We start from the raw sequence: 12,194 nt of genomic DNA on the forward strand, positions 1-12,194 counted from the left end.
TTAAATGTCTGATTTTATGTGTCTCTTTGAAGGAGAATAAAGTAGTTCTTTGTTTCTAGGTTTATTTCATTTTCCCACCCATGACACATCAAAGCTGTCCTGGTCAAATACAGTAGCTTTGTAAAGTTTGCATCAAGAGGGAAAGACAAAACATTTGAATACAATCATTCATTGTCAAAGTCAAGCAGCAAATTGTGTCTGCGCCAAGTGGGATAAAAGCTTTTTCTATCTCTTCACAATAGGGAGGACTATGTAAGGTGCATCTGCTAGTCTGCTGCTGGTCGTGTGTTCGTCAAATTATTATTTTTTTTTGGTTGTTGTAAATGATTCAGAGGATGCCTGCCTACCTTAGAATGTTAAAGGGAACCAAACCTGTTCGGACAGCTGTCAAAGGATGTCAGAAGTCAGACCAGGAGCTCCAGGCCTGCCTTAACTCAGCGGGCAGAGACAAACTTGGAGGTGTGAACAACTGTTTTGACATTCCCTTTTGTGAGGGGTTTCTGCAGATTAACAAAAAAGGTGCAACAACAACGCAAAGGGCTAAGGTAGTTTATAGGCCTACATCAAGAGGCAGCAAATAAAAAAGGAATAAACACCAGCAACACCAATGTTTTGGGGACACATATTGATGTAGTCTGACAAGATTTATACAAGGTCTTCTGAGACAACAAAAACAATAATAATTTGTAAATGATGATCAAACATGTTAAATTCACAATAGCCTGATTACCTAAATTTCAGATAATATCTAGTCTCAGTGATATAAGGATATGCGTTAAATATCAATACAAAAAATCCCGCTGAGTTCATCACATCTATCTTCTAACTCATTCCAAAGTGGGGCATAAATGCCAGCCTTTGTGGCTATAGTCATAATGAAGTTCCTTGTACAGCAGGTCCTGTCCTGCCTCCTGCTGTCTGCCTGCAGAGTGAACTACTCTGATGCTGTCCATACCAGCCTCCACCGAGCAGTTGCACGCCTCTTGTTTGTACATCATCATCCTGTCTGAGGACTTTGGCTCCACTTTCAAAATAAGCATCTGTGAGCGAGGCGAGTCTGCTGAAATGACGCACACTCATTTCTCAGTGGACTGTGGATTTTTCTTAATAGGCAACGGCTGTTTGTGAGAACAAACCCCTGCTACTCACTTAGCAAGTATCTGTCCCCTCTGGCGATAATTCTTAATAAAAAGCTGTTCAATTTTGTGAACAGCAGCAATATGGCTATTGAGAGGCACTGAGAGGATGGTGTGCCAATAACAACCTTGATCTAACACTTTTTAGACAGAAGAGACGAGTACTGACTCTCACAAGTATACATGAAAAACGTTCTTCTTGGAAAAGTTGTGGGATGTAATCAGCACCAAACAGAGGATGCTCTTCCTGTGTCACAACATAATTCCTGTCAAATTGTACAGTTCTACTTTGCATCCTCACCTCATCCAACAATACATGCCACAACACTCACCCCTCCAACAGCTTCCTTCTTACGCTTTTGTCCTCACCCTATACCGTAAAACATCATACAGGAAATTAATGGAATCAACTAATGTTTTCTTATTAACTTGTATGCAAGTTCAGTCAACGTGAAATTTCTATTCTATTCAAATTTCTTTTCATACCACTACCAAATTTCAACACATGGATTCTTCTGACTTTGTGTCTTTTGACTTGACTTTGCTGGATGAATGTACTGCTGAGAGTTAAAACTCTCCAGAGACCCTCTTTTTTTTTGTTTGAAGAAAACAGACATGATGGAAACATGCTGTGTGCCTCTAATACAATCTAAGATAAGTCGTGGTTGTTCATTTCCATAATAATGAAAACAATGTGAACCACGATAGAGATTAGAGTCAAATTCAGTCCTTACCATTTGTGCACTTAACAGGCTTTACTGTTCTTTTGACTCCTGACTTTGTATTGATGCTGGTGCAAAGAAGCTCCATTAAGAGCTGATGCAGCTGTAAGTAAACAGAAAGCTAATTTGTCAGCGTGACTGAACAGTTTATTGAAACTTTCTCAAGTGAACTTAACTTAGTTTAAATTCTCTCAGCTCACGAGGTGACTTTGAATTGATTATTCAAGTTACTTGTATTTTTCATGCAGCAGGGGAACTTACATTTTTAAGTTGAACCAGCTTAAAATGATTTACGTTGTACCTTTCTAAAATCCACCAACCACCATTCCCACATCCCTAAGCAGGGTCACACAAACACACACTGACTGTTCATCTGCATTCAGCACATGGACACTGATATAAGATACTAGGGCTATTTACCAAACCCAGCTGCATTTTGAATATTTGGAAAATAACTGCATTCATTTTTGTATAATCTGATTTCAGCAATTTCAAATCACTTCTGCTCTCTAAAATTGACTCTTAATTGAGAGTCTATTGTACACAGGAATGCACTACCAGTAGTTCAATGTCACAACCATTACTGTTAAGATATCAGCATTTTTACACTTGAGTAGCCCTTTAGCTTTTTGTCTGTCTTTGTGGTGTAATAAGTTAATTTTTTATCAATCCCTGACATTCATATGCTCCTATGTCATATTATGGTATCAAATGTACTTAGATGTTTACTAAACTTACACGTTTACTAAATAAGTAAATAGGTTTTTGACAAATAGAAAATACATGTTAGGTGTGAGTATCTACTGTTATAGACCAATGCAAAATGAATGCAATTATTTTTTTGGCACTATGTTTTATTTAGTAAAATGCATGTTACATAATGGCATGTTGGGTAATCCCCTTATAAACAAGCAAATGGCACTAATGATAAAGCATTATGATATCTTGTTTGTTTGGTGGTTAAACCATGTGTTTAAGAGATGAAAATACAATCACTGAGTGCCACATATGGTTGCATTTGTTAATAATGAGCCTTGGTGACAGTAAAGAGCCTTGGCTGAGGAGTGCAGAGTGAGGTCAGATTATGGCTGCAGGCAACAACAAGTGCTGAGCCTGCCAGTGTCCAGACACAGCTGAATCAAAGCTTATTCATCGAAAGCTTTACAAACAACACACCACGCTCACCTTATCTGTTCCTCTCATCCGGCTGTTCTTCTTTACTGTGGTTAACCTTTGTCTCTGGCTGCACACTTCCCTGTGAGACTGTTTCAGGAGTTTCTCCACCTTGCAAGTCTTCTGACAACCCATTGTCCCCTGGCACATAAAAATAAATTTAATAAAAAGTTAAGCCACGCATCAATCACATTACATCTTACTAATACATTTCCTGTTTGTTCCAAGCAAAAACCTACCATGACAGAACGGTTTGCATGCTTCCCCAAATGCTTGTCATGTTCAGCAGCGCCGGATGATGTCATAACTCCAGCATGTTCAGATTATAAATATCTGTATTCAGCAGAGTTACATAATAATGGATGTTGGATTAATGTCAGTACCCACTGACAGAAAAGACGGTGCAGCTGCCACAGGAAATATATAAAACTGTAAACCTATCTAAAATTACATCTTGGTGATTTAAGGAAAAACAGGCAAGAGCTACGTGTGAGAAATGTATGTTTAAAAGATACTTTGTTTATTTTCATGTTTTTCTCATTATTGTTCATGGAAGTAAAAAGATTATTGTATCATGTGCATGAAAAGTTAAACTGTTTTAAATTGCGTCACTACAGAAATCATAAATAATGTAGGTTTTGTTTATACTTTGTTAAAAACAAGTTTTTTAAAAAGCATGGCTGGTTACCATGATGTTTTAAGGTGAGAAGACATTTAGCTTGTCTAAATAATTGGACTACAGCTTACAATTCAAGTTTCCACTAGTCTTGTGATTGTGACTCACAGTAGCTGTGGCTATAATGAGACTACATACTGTAAAAAAAATCCAGTATATTTGCACTGTAAACCCAAATAAGTTCAGAATACTCAAAATATTTGTGGAAAGTGATTACCTCAAAGCTTTATAGTAGTGGTAATAATATTTTGAGTAAACCTTAACTTAAATATAACACATTTTTTAATAAACATTTAATTTCTGCACACTAAATTACATTGATTCACTGATGCTTATTAAAATTAAATTCCACTAATTTACTCAATAAATGTAATTGTGCACAACTTATATTCTGAGGGAAATCTACTCAAAAAAATTTATTGTGCTAGACTCAAATACTAATGGAAACTCACTCAACTAAACTACTACTAGTAAACTTAAAATTTACAAAATGCCCATTTTCAGATAGTAGTCCTGAAAATTACAAATACAACTCCATTATTACAATTCAAGTTCCCTTTATTAGTATCAAAACCTTAAACATCTTCTGTTTTCTATATTTTTACATTTGACACAAAATAAGGCACATCTTGCATAAAGCTGAACAGACTTAGTAATTGACTGCTTGATCAGATAATTAACCTGCAACAATTTTGATCATCACTTTGTTTTCATTCTCTATTTTCAGATTCTTAATGAGATTTTTTTTGGTGTTAAGTGATAATAACTTGAATCTTGAGCTAAATAAAATTTCCTTTCACTACTTAACTTTACTGTGTTTTGTGGAAAAAGTGACTATGCATAATTTTATTCAATCAGCAGGTTTTATGGAATCATAAGCAAATAAAGATTGTTTAAAAAATAGAAGTCCCACACAAAGCAAATTTTTAAGTCAGGTAAATGAGGTAATGGAACAATCAGAGTTTCTGCAGATTTCACCTGGTCAAATTTAAGACCATTACGAATGAAATTTAAAACCTATATCACGACTTAAAAGAAGAAACGCACAAAAGCAAATGCAATCACAAAAATAGTAAATCAATGTATTCAAATTATGGTTGAGTGATTTCTACAAAATTGGTATTGGACAATGTCAACAATGAAACACTGGGATGGAAAATGACATTAATAAGCTACATAATTAACTAGCTGGCATGGACCCTGCTGACGTGAAAAATTTACCTACTGTTGATGGATAAACTCAGGGGAGCAGACAGGGAGACAATAATAAACTACACCCCAAAAGCTAAACTTGTTAAATAAATCTACTGGGGTCGAATTACCATTAGATCTGGGAAAATTCGTTTGGTTAGTTTTGATGCTCTCCAGTGATTTTATATTCATTGTGTTACTGTAGCTTAATGATAATCATTAACGATCGTGTGAAATTTTAATAGTGGCGCTCATTCATTAAGCAGCGACAGTAGGCTTCAAATACGTTGCTAGAGACTGGTTTTAAGCCATCCAAGAACCAATAAGGTTGCACTTCCCCATAGCTGAAAAATAAATAGTTTTTTTTATCTGTGGTACAATCCGAAAGACTTGCGGCAATAACACGAAAGATTCCTTTTGATGTTTGTAGTCATAATACAGCAAATTATATTTGGACCGATTTGGACTATCGACAGAATGAACTACACCACCACAGGAGGAAAAAACATTCTTGAGCGCTGCGGGGCCATTTCAATGAGCATTAGAGGTAGCGTTAGCGTTACATGGACGTTGGAAAATAAATACCAGTTTAAAATTATTTAACACCTAGAACACAAACTTCAGCAAATTTAAGACTTTTTACGGCCTTAAACTTTGATATGTTAGACTTTATTAGACTTTTTTTGGACCCCGCAGAAACCCTGCAGGACGTCTGCCTGGCAGGTGCTGTTATCAGAGCAGCTCCTTTAATCTGGAGGTCTCAGATTGTTTGATTGTCCAAGTGACAGAAAGTGAGGGTAAATCTCAGAGGAGGAAAATGTTCTGGCAGTAAAAGTACACTGTCGGTGTGTCAGGTAATAAATGCTTCAGCTTCTCCAGACCAACAAAAGTCTGTTCCCAAACGGCTGAAGAAGTGAAGCAGGTTAACAAACATCTCCCCTTCAGACTGGAAGCTAAGCAGGAAGCTAACAGAACGTCTTTTAGTTCAAATTATAGAATGTAACGAGCAGCTGTATTTTATTCCAGCGTACCTGTCCAAGCTGAGAGAAAAGAGGTGTTCCACTCCGTCCTGAACACAGACACAGGATACCATATTTGGGTCACACATAGCGACTTATCAATCACAAGGTAGCCCCGCCCTGAGTCTCTCACACCAAAGGCATAAGAGAAACAGACAAATCCATCCACAGCCACCTTTCACTTTGGCTGAAGAGGACTGCACCAGGAGCATCAGTGTCAGTGTCCACAGTGAGGAGTGTCAGCAATGTCTGGTTCATCTTTTCACTGCAAAATACAAACAATCCAATTATGAGGATAATTATAAAGATAAGCTAGCACTTAAAGCATATTTTTTATTTTTTCCAAGCCTGTCCTGATACAATACTCACATGCCAAAATGTTAAGAGTTACTGGTGGCTGTTATGATTCCTTCTGTCTATACTGACTCTATAACGCTTTCTCAATCTGACTCAACTGTAAGAGAATGAGGACAAAATTCTTAAGTTCATTAGAAACGGTTATGAGACTTCAGTAGTCTGACTTAGACAAGCCACAAAACATATCGTAAGTATTTTTAGAAGTTAGTCTTTGTGTGTTTACTTGCTGAGCTGCAGCAGTGGGATATTTCCTTCCAACATTAAATCTACACAATGACCTAACAACAACAACATTTCATTTTTTAACTAGACTGCTTAACCCTTATTTAGCTTCAACTAAACTTAGCCTCCTAAAATCCTATATCCTCATATGGGAAATTTAGGTTTTGATATCCATGCACCATATACCTCATTCTGCTCACCTTAGACCTATTGTCCTCCTTAGTGGGCACATGACTGTGCCCTCTAGGATCACTTGCCAGCCATGTTCTGATGTCCTTTTCTGCTTTGTTACACATTGGGTACACATACTCTTTTTTTCCTAAAAGTACACCTTGTACAAAGACAATGCTACTAATATAAATACATAAAGAATCAAAGCCCAGGTCTTGGGAGGTTTAGGGTACATTTTTTCATGAAAGGAGAAGAGTCCCTAATTTCTAACAATTTGGCAATCCCTTTGAAGGGGATGCTAATAGCCAACAATAACCTTTTCACAGTACACATCATATTTAGCATTGTTTTGAGATAGACTACAAAAACACAAACCAGTTGATAGAAGAGGTATTCGAGTTGGTTTTCCGTAGTACATTACATATACATTTCATATTACTTGTCGTCGATATTAACATTTCTGTGAGTACACTGAGTACTTGCATTGCAGGCTTTGAAGACGTCAGTCATCCGCTAGCAGGTTCACTGGGAGGCCACGGAGGGTCGGATGGCATCTCACGTGTACCTTGTGTTGTTCCTAGATTGACAATCAAAATAATTATTATTATACAAATATTGTTACAGCACATCAAGCCATAAAGTGTAACAGTTCTACCAATGTAATTCTAAAATAATAATAATAATAATATTGATAGCAATAACAACAAATCCATCCAGCTGCAACTACTAAAAGACAAGTCAAATTTAAACAAACACCTTGACTGGGTCAGAAATAGAAGCTAACTATAACCTTAAACATGATGATGAAAGAGATTTGGAAATCAGTGCAGTAGGGCTGGACCCAAATATTCGACTATTCGTTCATTGGGTTGGTATTCCACTCACGCTGCACACACACCAGCTTGCACCACTCTTTTCAGTTTCTTTCTTGCTGTAACATACAGCGACAGACACATACAGGCTGCTATCTGTCCGCTTTCAACTTTCATTGTCAGTCGTATGTTTTACTTCCCAAAAAACACAGCTCCCGTTTTTGTACTTTTTCACCCACGATTCTGTGGTAACAACTGCAGGTGAGCTGCTTGTGGAGAAGGCCTATAGTACATCTCTCTCTGTTTGTGTCTCTGCAACTTTCAGAAGACCGTATTGCAACCGATCATGGATGGAGTTGGTCTCTTGGACGGATAGAAAAAAAATAGTAATGCTCAGCACATAAAATCTGAGTGAAATTGAGGATTTTCTGTCTTGGGTTATGTGTTCAGGGCAGCCCAAGAATTAAAAAAAGAAGTTTGTAAATGGTTTTTAAAGTAATCATGTACCGGAGAAATGACAATTGAAAGTAGATGGCTCTATCCTCCTAGTCATCACAAGGTTATATCATAATCAAATTTCACTATTATATAGTAGAGAGGTCCCAATCTGTATTGACTGACCATTATGTGATCAACATTGTTGCTACGGCAAATGTAATCTTAAACTCACCTGAAGGTCATAAATCCTGAGGATCTCTGCAGGGCCTCTTCTCTCTTGGCCTTCTTCCTGTACAGGGCAGTAAGTTGTGGTGTGTATCTCTCAAGCTCGCAGAAGAATTGGTTGCATAGGTCCAACATTTGTAAAGCAATGAACTCAGCAAACACACAAATGTATGCAGGTTAATGGTTTCCAACTTGGGCCTTGACAGAAAAACATAATGCATCACTTACTTGTTTTAAGCAGGATGGCTGACTATATGACAAAAAGAATATAGTTTTTACCTGAGAAATGGACATTGATCACTGCACTGAAAAGAAGAAGATAGAAAAGAAAAGATAGTGCAGGTTCATCCTGCAAATTTCTTTAACCTAACTTAGGTTTTGCTGCATCAGAATGAAAGATTATGTGGCTAAAAATTGAGTTAGCCAATCAAATATATTTTAAACTAGACTAATTGTGTAATAATTCATCATTTAGCTTCAATCTGAAGCAACATTCCCACATCAATACAGACCCTTGTGTTGTTTTCTCAACAGTGCCATTTTTGGTCTGAACAAGGTTGAGACAGAATTTCAGTCAGGTACTACATAATTTAAGAACCATAAAGGAATCATTCAACCATCTCATCATAAGTTTATAACAGCCTTTACCAGAGCCTACAGTGAAAAATGTTTACACTTAATGCTGTAATAGATCTACAGTTTTCTCGGCTTGTGATAGCTGCCAATCATTTCTGAAAGAAATCTATGAGAATTTTAAATTGCTAAATATACATATTCATTATAAAATCTCACAGCTGGACTAATACACTTTTCTAAAACAGTACAATATCCCCCCTACGTCTCAAGTCAGGGCTAAAGTATCTTCTTTCATGTTAAAATGTCATCCACTGTGAAATGTTGCTGGCTTCAGTTCTAGCAATGTAGTATTTTTTATATCCTCAGTATGTCTGATTAGCAAGCCAGCAATTGATGCAGAAATATCGAAATTGATAACATACCTTGGATAGCTGTAGTGCCACTCTGTTATATTTGCTCTTGCAGGATCAAACAGAGTACTAACAATATAAAGATTAGCCCAGTCAACAAGAACATCATCAAATGCTGATTTTCTTAAAAAATACATCCATCCATCTTCATCCACTTATCCGGGGTCGGGTCGCGGGGGCAGCAAACAAAATATTTTATATATTTATCTGACTCACTAATATCAGAGCTGCTTTTGCAAGTCAGGTGATTATGGGCATGATGAAATTCCTTCAGCAGCACTCTCTACAATCCTTAATGGACACACAAAATATGAACACCAACTTTTGATTAGTTTACAAAATAAAGGCCATGTAAAAACTTCTCACAAACGTGTGATATGTGCAGAGTTTATTGTTGTGATAAATGTATTTAGTCTTTAAGACTTAGTTCCCAGTTTATTTGGTACATCTAGCTAAATTTAATGCAGTGTAATCCAACATTTCTGCAATAAATCCTCTCTTCATAAAAATGATAATGTTCTGTTTTTGTATGATCATTTTGGATCACATGGACCGGCGTTTCTGATATTTTGTCTATCCCATTTATATCAGTGACAGATACAGATCACAACAGATATACAGTATATATGGAAGTTAAATATGTACGTATTACTAATACTTATCATACAAACATAATAATTACATAGTTCCAACTGATCTGATTTGAAAATCTCCCAACTGGAGGGGTATTCATTTCATATTTAACTTATATCAGTGAAACTAGGCTCTATGATTGTTCCACATTATGAATGTTTACTTTTTGATGAACCACAACTTACATCTTACTACAAACACAGTGTTCAGAAACCGCTTGTTAACTTACATGAAGGCAGAGCTTGACTGTCTCCACAGTAACATTATAGGACTAAAGTAACATTAATTAGGTTAACTGTTATGTTAGCTTACGTTAGCTTTTGTTAGCTAACGGTTGCTAATGTTAGCATAACAAGAATGATTCCACATGCTGCATCCGGTCATCCCAGTGTACGGTTATAAAATAAAGACACAGAACAGAAAAAAAACACTTTCACAGCTCTGCAAAGAAAACTAGTTAGTAATACGAATTCATACTTCAGCATCATTTGGCGCCAAAATTTCGTGACGTTTATGGTTGGAAAGTGAAATGAGGTCGCCGTCGCGTTAACAGTCCAAATACAATTCGATGTATTACGACTACAAAGACTAACACAGCTTTCATGTTATTGCCGCAAGTCTTTCGGATTGTACCACAGATAAAAAACAGATTTATTCTTCTATAACTTGAACTAAAAGACATTCTGTTAGCTCCCTGCTTAGCTTCCAGTCTGAAGGGGAGATGTTTGTTAACCTGCTTCACTTCTTCAGCTGTTTGGGAACAGACTTTTGTTGGTCTGGAGAAGCATTTATTACCTGACACACTGACACTGTACTTTTACTGGCAGAACATTTTTGTCCTCTGAGATTTACCCTCACTTTCTGTCACTTGGACAATCAAACAATCTGAGACCTCCAGATTAAAGGAGCTGCTCTGATAACAGCACCTGCCAGGCAGACGTCCTCCAGGGTTTCTGCGGGGTCCAAAAAAAGTCTAATAAAGTCTAACATATCAAAGTTTAAGGCCGTAAAAAGTCTTAAATTCACTGAAGTTTGTGTTCTAGGTGTTAAATAATTTTAAACTGGTATTTATTTTCCAACGTCCATGTAACGCTAACGCTACCTCTAATGCTCATTGAAATGGCCCCGCAGCGCTCAAGAACGTTTTTTCCTCCTGTGGTGTTGTAGTTCATTCTGTCGATAGTCCAAATCGGTCCAAATATAATTTGCTGTATTACGACTACAAAGACCAAAAGGAATCTTTCGTGTTATTGCCGCAAGTCTTTCTGATTGTACCACAGATAAAAAAACCAATTTATTTTTCAGCTATGGGGAAGTGCAACCTTATCGGTTCTTGGATGGAAAAACAGATCTTGGTGCTTAAAACCAGTGTCTAGCAACGCATTTGAAGCCTAAAGTTACTGTCGCTGCTTAATGAATGAGCGCCACTATTAAAATTTCACACCATCGTTAATGATTATCAGTAAGCTACGGTAACACTCAACGCATGGCTGTCTCCCTCTCCTAGTTCTTCAAATGACGAGCGAATGTGACGGAGAACGGCAGAAAGTGCAAACTAGTCCTTTTAAGCTATTGAGATTATTCTGTTGGATTTTGATGTACAAATGAAATGCTTGTAGAGATGGTTCTTATGTTGCCAATTATGTTAATGTATAAAGCAGTAAATTAAGACAAACATGAACTGGGATTGCATATTTCTTTATTGGATAACATAATTTTCTTGGGAGGACCTCCCATTACCCCACACAACATACCATCCTAATTTTTTACATGTTTTAATCCCCATGGACATTTCTATTTGTAAAACTCTTTGTGCCTGCCTGACTTCTCCCTTCACTCTCACACCCCTCTACCTGTGGTCTCTCACTGCAAACACACCTGCTTTCCCTGCTTCTCCGTCTCCCTGTCTGGTCCCCTGAGTTTCTCCATCAGCAGTAGGTTATGTTTTATAAAGTCACCGAAAAGACACATGATCAATTTGAATACATTGATTTACTCTGCAAGTAATTTTGTGACTGCATTTCCTTTGTGTGTTTCTTTTAGTCATGATAGGTTTTAAATTTTATTCATAATGGTCTTAAATTTGACCAGGTGAAACTTGCAGAAACCCTGATATTGTTCCGTTACCTTAAAAATCTGCATAGTGTGGGACAATCTTTATTTGCTTATGATTCCGTAAAACTCCACATTTGAAGCTCCCTTTTATATTATTTAAGTAAAATTGCTGCAGATGAAATAAAATTATGCATAGACACTTTTTCCCACAAAACACATTAAAGTAAGTAATAAAAGGAAATTTTATTTAGCTCAGGATCCAAGTCATTATCATTTAACACCAAAAAATCTCATTGAAAATCTGAAAATGGAGAATGTTCAACATTATTGCAAAAAAGAATGAAAACAAACGATCAAAATTGTTGCTGGTTAATTATC

Source organism: Micropterus salmoides, unplaced genomic scaffold, assembly GCF_014851395.1.
Source record: "Micropterus salmoides isolate LMB-PRFRI ecotype aquatic unplaced genomic scaffold, ASM1485139v1 Ms_hic_scaffold_7, whole genome shotgun sequence".
NCBI lineage: Eukaryota > Metazoa > Chordata > Actinopteri > Centrarchiformes > Centrarchidae > Micropterus > Micropterus salmoides.